Source organism: Xiphophorus maculatus, chromosome 19 (genome assembly GCF_002775205.1).
Source record: "Xiphophorus maculatus strain JP 163 A chromosome 19, X_maculatus-5.0-male, whole genome shotgun sequence".
NCBI lineage: Eukaryota > Metazoa > Chordata > Actinopteri > Cyprinodontiformes > Poeciliidae > Xiphophorus > Xiphophorus maculatus.
In genome coordinates this window covers 26,139,357-26,151,949 of record NC_036461.1, presented here as the reverse complement: position 1 = coordinate 26,151,949, position 12,593 = coordinate 26,139,357, and positions in this window count along the sequence as shown.

Genomic DNA, 12,593 nt, shown 5'->3' with positions numbered 1-12,593 from the left:
GTTTTATTTGCGTCTGAAATAAGACTTTGTCTTTTCTAGCTGTCATGGTAACTCAAAGCCGCATTTGCGCATGCGGTTGTGACGTCAGCGCGGCAGGTGCAAAGAGCCAATTGCAATAAAGCGTCTGTCTCCCTCCCTGAGAGGTATTTTTTTTATGGTTAAGCATTTCCTTCAGATCACCGTTGAGCCAGGATACTTTTTCTTTTTCTTTTTTCTTTGTGGAGAAGTATTTCACTGTTCGGATGTTCTTCAGTTTTGTTATCAATACATAAGTTTTTACTCTCCGTTATGGCGTCTCCATGTGGCTGGAATAGTGAATTGCAGTCTGCAGCCCTAAAGCAACTCGCCCCCTCCCCAACCACCCCCACAAAGCTCTCCTCATCCAGGATTGTCAACAGACATGTTTGTAATATTATATGTAGTTTTTCTCCTAATTATTTCAAAGAAAATATAGAGCCTGTAGTCCTTTCCATTCACGATGTAAATAAGACTGCTCTTCTGTTGCAGTACACATTTGTACCTGAAGATGGCTCTTTTTCACCAACAAAAACAAGGCAATCCTGCCTTTGCAGTTCAGCTTAAAGTCACAGGTTGAGTCACCAGTCTGCACTTAGCAATTGCTTTGTCAAGCAGGCTTATCTCATGACTGGGCCTCCAAAGCAACAAAGCACAGATTTGCTTCAAATATAACTTTCCACTTATCTTAAGGTGTGGGCGTCAATGTGACCTTCATTGCAGTCAACATGATCGGAGTTGTTCTTCTTTGCTTTTACCAGCTCTTTCGTTTCTGACGCCAGTTTAGAAGTGTTCAAGCACAATTAAAAATATGCTTAAACATAGATATGGGTTATCACAAATCTCATTTGCCTATAAAGAGGCCTCGAGCAAAGCAAAAAAGTTTCCATCTCCTTCTCTTTTTGTGGCCACACCTCTCAGGTTCCAAGAATATCGCCTGTCAAAGTGTTCGATTAACTGCAGGTTTCCCGCCGGCCTCGGGGTCCGGCAACCAAAACAAAGGCTCCCATGTGAGGGTGTGTCCACGTTGCACGCTCTGCTGCACTAATGGCCCAGAGCCATGGCGCCCTGGCCTCGTTTCACACCTTCGGCATATGGCTTCATCACCTTTCCTCCAATCAGGGCCTCTCATACCAAATATGGAAACTGTAGACCTGTAATCCCTGCACTGCAGATTACCAGTGTCCTCCCTCGGGCACATCCGAAGGCCTGTTTTGTCACTGTGTTGAGCTGTTTACGAGCTCACACCCAAATATGTCTTGTGTTTAAGTTTTGTCAAGCATCTTCATGATTGACTTCGTTGTGTTGTGGGTCATGTTTGAAGTTTGTGTAAGAGGAAGTCTGCATGGATTAAGGATAATAGATTATGGAAGAAATGCCCTCACTGGGACCCTTTTTACAGATGTGTAAAAGTATTTTCTCACCATACGGACTGTTTTTTGATTATATTGTAATCACAATTAATGCTGACCAGAATAGACTTTTTTTTTTTGTTTTTTTTTGGTCAGGGTGCATCTCTTCAGATCTAATGTAAAATATAGTGACACATAGTGGCCATACTATGAAGAACCTGGCCGGCTCTCTCCTTCTTGAGCAACTGGATAATTTGCAACAATTGGTGGATCCATGCATTCTGCTCTCGAGACAAGCTTTGCATGACTCACAAAAGCAAACAAAAATATATTGCGGTGGCCTAGTTGAAGTCTGGACTTAAATGCAACTGAGAAGCTCTGGCATGACATTAGGAGGTCCCAGGTTAAAATTCCAGCCTGGGGTCTTTATGCATGAAGTTGTTCTCTCTGGATACTCACCATCTGTAAGCTGTCCTAAAGCCTTGTTGTACTAATGATTTAAACAGTCTTGACTCTAAAAAACTTACTTAGTGAGGTGATGGGTGTTTAGACAACCAGAGTGCATGTAGAAAGCTTTAATGTTTTTCTTGGGTTTCCTAGTTTTGCTCTTTTGTAGAGTGACTTGTACAGAAGCAGGCCGTTTGCTCAGTTCATCCTCAGAAGAATCACCATGTCACTAAAAGCAGTTTTCAAACAGCTTTTTTAAAAAAAAAAAAAAAACAGCTGGGTAGCTGAAGATCTTGGTCTTTCTAAGCTTTTTTTCCCCTGGTTGCTTTTGCCACAAATTGCGACTCGGAGGTGTTGTAGCGACTAACTAGTTACAGATAGGGGAGTGAGAGTAATTTACATTATTTCCTCTGCAACATTGCTTTGAACTTCACTGCGAGTCAATATTTCTATGCCTCGTTTCAAATTTGAAACATTCGAGGAGGAAAATTCTCTGTAAAATGTGTACATGATGGAAACCAAAAATAAAATAAGAATAAGAATTAAAAAAAAAAACAGCTGTTACTGAAAGTTGTCACTTTTTATGTGTTTAAAACGGGCACATTTAAAAGCAGCGGTGACCATTGGTCTTTTGCTGTTTTACCAGAACAAACGCGTAAAACATTTTTCTGTTTTACAAGAATAAACTTAAATTTTGCATCTAAAGCTTACAAAGAAGCTAAATTGGTCCAGAAGATTTCAGTGTTTTGAGGTGACTAAATAACTAAGCTCCAACGGCACTCAGTAAGGGAGTAGTTTAGGTCAGTAATGTTTGTCCACTGTCTTGTGTTGTGTCTCCATGGTCACCATCTGTTCCGGATTTCAGTTTAGTGCTTAAAGTCAAGTCAACTTTGTTTATAAAGCACATTTCAGCAACAAGGCAGTTCACAGCACTTTACACCATATAAAAATTGTTTAAAGTATGTTTACATCATGTTTAAACATGAAACAAAATATGAAACAATACATTTTGTCAAATGACATAAGGAAAATCATCAAATATGTTGATCAATGTTCATGTTATTATGAATCAAAGGCAACATCAAACCAGTTAAGTTTTAGACCTTTATTTAAAGGAACTGCAGGGTTTCGGCTGTTTTGCAGTTTTCTGGAAAAACGTCCTCGTCTTTCGGGCTTCGACCCAGATGTTCATCACAACATCAGATCAGAGCTTTTGCAGCAAACTCGCTTCTTTGTTGTTCAAGTGGGCAGATATAGGCTGATACCACATCCAGCTGCATTCAAAGACGTTGCCATGGAGCTGGTCAAAAACAAAAACACAGCAGTCTCTTATTGGAAGATGTACATGCTGGGTGTGGACAGGCAGCTGTAAATAATCCATCCGGTTATCCACGGGATGAACATTAAAACACAGGGATGAAGCAGTTCGGCTCTAGGCTGCAGTCCTGCTGCCCAGCATCCATCCACCACTCATTTCAAACTTTTCATTTTCTTCTATATGTCATCTAAAATGATAATTGTCCACATCAAAAACAAACAAACAAAAAAAAACCTCTGTTAAAAATAATTTTCTGTGTCCTGGCATGAGGAAAGCAGCTGAGAACACTCAAATATTTGTTGGATGATGAGATTTAAACCAAAAATACAGTTGAAGAACTGAATGCCAGACCAGCAATACAGAGCAGTAGGGAGAATAGCAGCAGCAGGGTCACGGTACTGAATGACTGTAAGCATGTAGGGTCAGCTGGGGTTGAGCAGGGTGAGCCAAGAAGATGAATTGTTCCATCGAATCAAGGCAAGGGCTGAACATCCGCATTTGAACAGAATCAATTCCAGCAAAGAAAGTCTCTACGCTTGTTTGACACGTGAACGAGAAAAGGCATCAGGCCTTTCCCTAACTGCATCCACGTCTTCGCAGCTCTGGACCAACTTCGAGCGCTTTGCTCCGATCCTTCTGGAAAACTCGAGCATTTTTCAGTCACTTTTTCCTCTCGTGCCGGCACTCCTGGCAGTCAGGGCGCTCTGCAACGACTGGCTGGACCGGCTAGCGATGGGGAATTAGCTTGGCTCGAAGGATCACTCACTCTTCCACTACTTGACTTTATATGTACTCACATAGTTCTGGAAATGCCAAATAACTGCACAGAAGCAGCTCAGATGAATAAAACAGGGTGTTAAGAAAGGGAATCCTTCCCAGTGTTGCTACATTGCTTGCTAATTTGTTAACCATTCATGAACTTAGAGGAAAAGAAATGGGAAAGTTCACTTGAATACTTGACTTTTAAAATGCTTAGTGTTTCGAACACTTTGCGCCAGACTACAGTAAACTGGAATATCATCAGAAAGGTTGTTTTTTTCCCCCTTCAGTAATTCAATCCACACAGCGTAACCCACGTGTTAGGTAAATTTTTTTTACACACATGGTGATATATTCTAAGTATTTATTTTACAGATTGTTGCTCACAGCCAAGAAAAAAACAATTTATTTGTATTTTAACCATCAAAGTCCCGTTGAGATTGAAAGCCTCTTTTTCAGAAGAGTCCTGGCCAAGAGGCAACAAATGTTACGCAATAATTACGAATAGTATACTATACTGACATGCGTTTCAGTAAGCTAGAAAGGCATATCTGCATTAGAAATCCTTTTTTAGTTATCTTATGTAACATTTCAATTCGGTATCATTACGTAAATGCCGTCGCGTGTACAATTTCTTTTACTTTTCTTCCACAACTGATGTGTTTTTCAAAGAAGCTATTGTCTGTTTGAACCACTATTCTCTCTTCAGAGACCTTGCTAAAGCAGAGGTTCAAAACGAGTTGAATGAAAATATTTTCTTGCCTTCTCACTCTGCAGAATCAGGGGCAGGATGAGACTTTAAAGTTGACAATTTCCTAGTTTGACGTTAAGGAAAAATAACAGAAGGCTACCATCTAAAGTTGGACTTCAAAGTGGGATGTTAGATGTTTCTCACCAACCAGAACCTCAAAATCCAATATGGCTGCCCTGTGTAAGAAAAAAACAAAATAAAACAAAACTTATACTTCAATTGAATGAAACTACACTTTTCCCTGGATTTTGTCTACTTCCTGCCTATATTTGGGTTGTACGTCATTTCAGATTGTGATAGAGGACCTTAGAAATGTTGACAAATCTGCAGCCCGTGTCTGTGTACTTGTGTTTTTTGTGGTTTGTTAGCCACCTTAAAATGGAACAAGTCTTTTCTTCAAAGTCCACTCTTCAAAGTCTTTAAAAAAAAAAAAAAAAAAAGAAGAAGAAAGCAGCTAGTGATGATTTGCGTTCTGAATCCTGGAGATGGGTTTATTGAGATCCAAGATGACAGATCCTGAATGACAACATTCCCATATTTGGCTCAGTCCTCCTCCTCGTTTCTCTGCCTGCCAGTTAGTAAAACGAAGTCTCCGTATCTGGCAGAGCTCCTAAGCAAAGCCACAACAGGCAGCGGTTTGTGCACATTTGATTTTGACAGTTTGAGCCTGTGGCCATCTGTACAAAAACCTGCCGTTTAGTCAACGGTCACGGTTTATCTCCTGAGAGGCTTTTTGCATAACAAGAGGGAACGACGCTTTCCCACACTGCTTTACATGAGCTTTATTACATGAGCAGTAGCTTGAATTGTGACTGACGAGAAACAGCTATCACCGCCGCTTCTACTGGGGCACAAATCTGAAAAGTTAACTTAAGGTTTTTAATAAATATCACTGTACTCTCTGCACTTTGAATTTTATTGCATTTACATGGCAATCAAACTCAGATTCAGGTAGACAGAGAGGAATGTATTACGAAGAGGCCTTATGGATAGCTACTAACTGACATACTGATTTGTGCAACACGTCACTTTTAAGCTCAGGGGTAAAAATCCCTTGGTAACGTAGCAACATGAGAGCAGGATGTAGGTCTAAGGTCAAAGGAAGAAGTTTCCAAGAAGAAGAATTGTTTCATTGCCCTGCCCGGTTTAGTGCACACTGATTTTCATATTCAAAGTCCCTGTTAACACTAGAAATATTTCATTTATAACATCCTGTATTTCAGTATATCAGATAATATTCAAATGTGCTCGTCTGTATACCTAAAATCCCACCCACATTTGTTATTTTTTAAGTGCAAAGAGAGTCATTTCTAGAATATTTATCATTACCTGAAAGGCAAATCATACTTCTATCATTATTTGTCATATCAAGATTCATAGTGAAAGTTAATTAAGAAGATTTCTTTCAGTCTTTCGTACTTGAAATCGATCTATTCCAAAAAACACAAAATGTAGACGAAAAGAAAGTGATTTGATCTCACATAATGCTCAGGTATTAATTCAAAGCTCTAAATGTTGACCTTAAAGCAATGATTTGTAAAAGCGATGCAAATTTACTTAGCAGGTGTTCATTTTTATTCTTTCTTTTCGTCTTGTAGAAGTGCCATATGAGTTCAGACACCCAGGAACTTTTTTTTCCATCTGCAAATTTAAAAAAATAAATAAAGATCACAAAAAACAGCTTTTGTTCATTGGAATGTTTTATTTTTAAGTTAACTAAACTTATGTAAAAATTTATTTTTGCAACATGTACTACAAGAATGCAAGGGTATAGTACCCTTGCAAAAGGGGGGGAGGGCGGTGCCAGTCTCCAACCGTCAGTGGGCCATAGGCTGGTTACTAGGTACCAACAAGTTGCAGTTGCCATGGTCACAAACTCCATACAGAAAGACCCCAGGCTGGGATTAAAACCCATAACCTTCTGCTCTGCTGTGTAGCCTACATGAAATCATAGTTGAAATAATTTGACATTTTTGTCAAGAATTTGCAAAAAAAAAAAAAACTCTCTCATGTCAAGATTGTTGCAAACTAATTAACACTTATAAGATGTCAATCTACAACTTATAAGTGTTTGCAGAAATATTTACTCCCTTTAAAATCCAGCATTGTCACAACTGGGGAAAAGTTAAACTCAAAAATTGGACGGTGAATGTGGATCAGTGGGTAGAGAAGAGGTCTGCCAATCGAAGAGTTGTAGGTCAGATTCCTCCTGTCTCACTTTGAGGCAAGGCATTAACCCCGAGTTTGCTGGTGTATAAACGTGTGCAGGTTTGTGAGTGTGAACGGGTGAATGCGGCTGTGGTGCACAGCGCTTTGATTGGTCAGTATGACTGGAAAAGCGATGTATAAATTTAGTCCTTTTGCCATTTTATGAGTGCAGTTTAAGCGTGTATAAAATTGCAACATCAAGAGAAAAAAAAACACTTTAAGAAACTCTGAGAAAAGATCATAAAAAGTCATACGATGCCTGGAAAAGACTTCCAACTCACTGAGCATTTCAGGGAGTTCAGTTAAATCCATCATTAAGAAATGGAAGGAGGATGGGACTTGGCTGAATCTGCTCAGAGCTGGCCGCACTCATAAACTGAGTGAAGGAGACCACCAAGACTCCCAGGACAGATCTGGAGCTTAAAGCTTCAGGGGCTCAGAAGGAAGAGATTGTACAAACACCACCTGTGGCCCCGGTTCTTCTCCAGTGGAAACCATATAGAAGGAAAGCAAAGAGAAAACTACTGCTGAAAAAATAGAGGTTCCTATCCTGAGGGATAATCTAACTCAGCCTGCAAGGAAATTGCATGTTGGAGGCAGATTTATTTTCCGGCGAGACATAAAGCAAGAAAAAAAAACTGCACAGAAAGGTACACGTTCTGGAGTGGCCAAGTCAAAGCCCTGATTTCAATCTTATAGAAAATTTGCTCAGGAGGTTGAGCTGCTCATAAAGGAAGAATGGAGAAAATTTACAATGTCTAGATGTTCCCCAGATGTGGCTCCAAAAGGCTTTCTTGTCTTTGGACCTGGCATGATTGTGGAGATTGTAGATGCAAGGCCTCTTGCGACGTTACCCTTGCTACCAAGATTGGGCGCTGTAAATTTTCTTAAAATAACCTGAAAGTTACAGAAAAAAATAAATAAATAAATTCCAAGTTGTGAGATTTCACAAAAACTTCATCTGCTCAGAGCAAGAGAAGATGTAGGCTGATCCTAAACACCAAGTCAAGGTCTGTTCTGAATCTGACATGCAGGGAGGGAATCTGTGAGATTAGCTTAATGAGCACACCACAAATCTCTGGACTTTGCAGAGAAAGTCCAAAAAGGGGCATGAAAGTTTTATCAAAAGGGGAAAAAAATTAAAAAATCTTGACAGTCTTGATGACTTCCATGGTTGCGGCGGGTATGGTCCATTCAATCGAATCGTCATGACAGATTCAAAGTCTGTTATATAAGTTCCTAGTTATAAAGTGATGCTATCAAGGTATTTTTGTTAGCTTAGGTGATAAAATGTTCTCTATCTAAGGAATCAAAGTTGGTTGGATTGTTTTATTTAGTTTGAAACAATCCTAGCTCCTGAACTACCACAGTGGAGGAGGTTCCTGTATGACCTAGGAGCTTTTTCCCTCAACGGATTCTTCTGGTTGAACAGGGTCATCAAAATATGACTGGCCATGAGATGTAGCAGGCATCCACCTTGTTTGTGAGGTCATCTTTTGGTCTTTCAACAGGCCAAAGCTGTAGTTTGTACTCAGTCTTTAGGGTTATGATCTTAAAACTTCAGTCGGCTGATGATCACACATTTCTGCTTTGTCTCTTACTCTTATTTCTTTTTTTCTTTTGCGTCCTGGTTATGATCCAGCCACACAGCCTCGATTGTAACTCTTCTGCCCAGGTAGACAGCCTGGATTATAGCGAAAGCCGCGGAGAATGTGGAAAATAGGAGCAGTTACCGAAATTAAAGCAGCCGCTGCTTCTCATGTGGCCTTAAGGAGCTGGCTGCAGCAGTATCAACTACATATGGGGGCGCGTTCAGCATTCATCCCTTATTTCATTTGAAATTCTTGGGTATATTTTTCTTACTGTGTGTGCTTGTGTCAACCCAGCATAATCTTAAGAGCAGCCATTTATTCATTTAGGGCATTTCAAAGCTTGGCTTTTGGGGACTGATCCGAGTGTCTTATTTGTCCAACATAACCAATTCCAGCTTCTCTAAGTCCAAAAGAGCCAAGGGCCCGGATCTGTGTTGTGTCTCATCACGGTCCACCATACTTCAAACAGACCCCACGCTGCACTGGAGTTCGGGCCGGTCCTCATTCTCCTCTTTGAAGTGGGAATCCTTTCACTTAAGCAAATTCTGCCGTCATCGTACTTTGGTTTCGCTGGGGTCCAAACTGGAAAGAGTTACTTTGTTCACTTTAAACTGCATTTGATCGTTTTTCAGGAAATTATTTCATCTTAGACATTCATTTGACCAACACAGCGGCCACAAAAACGCTCCCCTACAGCTCATTCCTTTCTTTTTTTGTTTTGTATGATGAACGCCCTGCTACGGCATTGGAAGCAGTTTAGCCTAAGGTGTAAATAAACACTAATGCCAAAGTTATGGCTTAACTGTATTTACCTGCATCGCTCACATAGCACCTGTCTGATGTTTCTGATTACAACTGAAAGTGTGCGGCCACGTGACCATCTGTGCACACAGAGAATATTTTCTCATTCAAACAAGCAAAGATAAGAATCTAACAGTTTTACTCCTGCGGCAGAGCTGGGCTACTGACCCAGTGGTTGCATAAGCCTTTTGGTCATGATCCACTGTCATCTTTTCCAACTGTGGGGGAAGTGTTTGTGTTTTCCAAGAGGAGGTTCTCGGCAGCTGGCGGTGGCGGTTGTGGCTAACTCCAGGTTGCTCATCCAGTCTAGTTGTGACTTTGGCAGGACTCATGGTGCTGTGTTTGGGTTTCTGTTTGCTCGTATTGTTGCCTCCATGTTGGTATAACTTTGGTAAGACAGGGAACTTTTTTTTCAACCAGGTGTATAAAAGACGCTTTCACCTTTTGCCATGAAGTTTCTGGCAACCTTTGTTATATTACCACGATAAACCTCAAAGTGATTACTGGGAAGAAATGTGTATATGAAATGAAAGCAAAAATGATACATGGATTTCAAAATGTTTTGCTTCAGAAGTCACCCAACCAGTTAGGCGAAGGCCTCAGAGGTTTGTTAGAGGTTGTTATTTGTGAACCAACAGAATCTCAAAGAACAGAGAACACAACAGGCAGGTCAGAGATAAAAGTACTGAAATGTTTACAGCAGAGTCAAAAAATGTGAAAGTTATTGTCCTGTTGTAGACATTGCCATGCACCTGAACTGACTAGCCAAGAAGCCAGTGGCAACTCTCCAGAGATCCAGAGCTTAGCTGCATTAATCTGATTTCATAGCTATAAGTTGTGGCCTTCAGAATCTGGCAAATTGGAGAAAGGTGCCAGAATCCAAACGGCTTTGTAGACTACTCTACAATTGTTCCTGCACTCCAGTTCCAGTCTCTAGTGATAAGTGAGAAGGAGGAGGCTGTCAGGAAAACAAGGCTTCAACAAGTCAAATTGCAGTTTGCCACAATTGATGCTGGGGTAAAATCAAGCATGTGGCAGAAGAAACTCTGACGAGGGAAGAGCAAAATCGAATGTTTTTGCTAGTGTGCAAAAGGCTATAAGTGGTGGAAAACTAGCTAAACTCATCACTGTCGAGGGTTGTGGTTGAACTGCACCCAAATGCAAAGCAGTGGACTGCACTCCCATATAGTAGTTGAACATTTATTAAATTACATATTGCAAAGGAAGAAACTGGAAAACCAGAAGAAACAGTGTCATAAAAAAATCAGTATGGAAGATAAAAGGCAATGAGAATAGCAAATCTGAGGAATCTGGTGAATACATAATGAAACTAAATTATCTTCAAGCTACTGGGAGCTTAAAGAGGGGTGAACGGCTGCCATGATAACCGGGTGCAACTAATGAATGCAGCTGGAGAAACAACCTGAGCAAAAAACAGGAAAGAACTAAGAAACAATAACTTAACACAAAGGAATTCATTTGTGTAGATCATCTTAAAGACCTGTGGATGCTCTCTTTGAAGCACAGTAGTGGCAGCTTGGTGTTGTGGGGATGTTTGATGGGAAGATGGTTGGAGCTAAATATAAAGCTAAAGTGACTAAATGTGAATATGTGAAAAAAAAAAAAAACATTAGCAGTGCTGCAGTGCCTCTACAGGGACATTTCCTTAAGCCAAGAAGTTAGTTTACATTTACCATAGTGGTGCACTAAAGTTTTATGTTCACGGTGTCTAACCTCTGGCTAAATATTACTGTGTCATGAGACTATACATAATTGCAGAGATTTTAAAAGGAAATATTTAACTCTTTTTATTGAGTGTAGCTGACTGCTCTGGTTGCATTTTATGTCAAAGTTCAAGGCTTAAGCTACAGTTTATTTGATCATAAAAACTTAGAAATCTGTTGTTTCATCTTGAATTGGGCTTTTTATAACTAAGAGGTGCTCCTAAATTGTACTCAAATAAGAGTAGCACTACTTCAAGTAAAAGTAAAAAGTAGCCGGTGAAGAAATTACGTAAGAGTAAAAAAGTATTTGGTAAGAAGGCTACTGTGTAACGGATCAATATTTTAAAATTTAAAAATGACCTCGTCGGACGGAGAAAAAAACATACAGTTGTGTGTAAATTTTGGTGTTTCAAAGATCAAAATGAAAATAATTAATTTAAGTAACCTAATTACAAAACAATAAAACATTTTTTCCAATTCTTTCAACATAAGACTTATGAAACTTTAACAAAATCTGCAGACATGTGTCTGTGTCTGGTGAAGTTTTGGTTCGAAGAAGCTCGTTCTTCATTCAGTGGAGTTACTGACAGAGAATAGAGTGTCCAGAAATTTTACTCAAGTAAGAAGAGCAATATCTCATATTATATAATTTGCTCAAGTAAAAGTAAACAGTAAAACATAAAAAACTAAATTCTTCCAAAATGTTGTTTAAGTAACTTTGACTGAGAAAATGTAACTATTTAGTACCCAAATAGTAACAAATTCTGTGGTCACATTCTCTAAAAAAAATTTGGATTTGACCACAATTCTCAATTAAAAAGTAAAAATATAAATAAATAAAGATACACAGTGAACCGATGCTTTTTGTGACAGAACTACATTACTTTTAAGTCCTGCCTCCATAATTATCTCATGACCCTGCAGATTTTCTTTAGCAACTCAATAAGTATATTGTGTTTTTTTTTTTTTGTTGCAGACTTTTATATCAGCAATTAACTCTTGTGTGTGTAAGAGCAGCGAAGCCCCAGATCAACAGCTCAACCACTGGATACACTATAAGCTACATTCATGGCCTGTCTTCCCCCCAGTGTGTGCATGGGAGCAGCTCTACAGGAGTTTACAGTACCGCCGCTGTTTGTACAGGTGTGCTGCAGTATGACGTCTGATTATGAAACGTGCTGGTGCCGTTTTGGATCATTGGTGCTTTTCAGAGCAATGCCCAATTCAGAGCAAAGGCAAACAGTGTGATTTCCTGCCTGGCTCAGAAGCATGCTGCGGGGGTCTCCATCGCCCACATGCCCCTCTTCGGTCTACTGGAAAGCAGAGGGGCACAGTCAGCGATTATTTTTAGACCTGCTTTGATTCGTGGGCTGGCAGCCAGTTTTTCCAAGATGTGGGTCGGCGCCCACTAACTCTGCCGAACGCCACCTGTGGGCATCTCACTTCTGTTATTCCTTCTCTTGCTCTAATGAGGATGTGATGAGGAAGATTATACACTGTCGCGGGCCCGAAGCCAGTACAGAGCCGTCAGGTTTAATGCTCATCACAAGGGGGTGAACACTTTAACTTGACAGGAGGTTTATGTAATCGCATACAACATGAGCAGAGTTTTGCAACCTATATCTT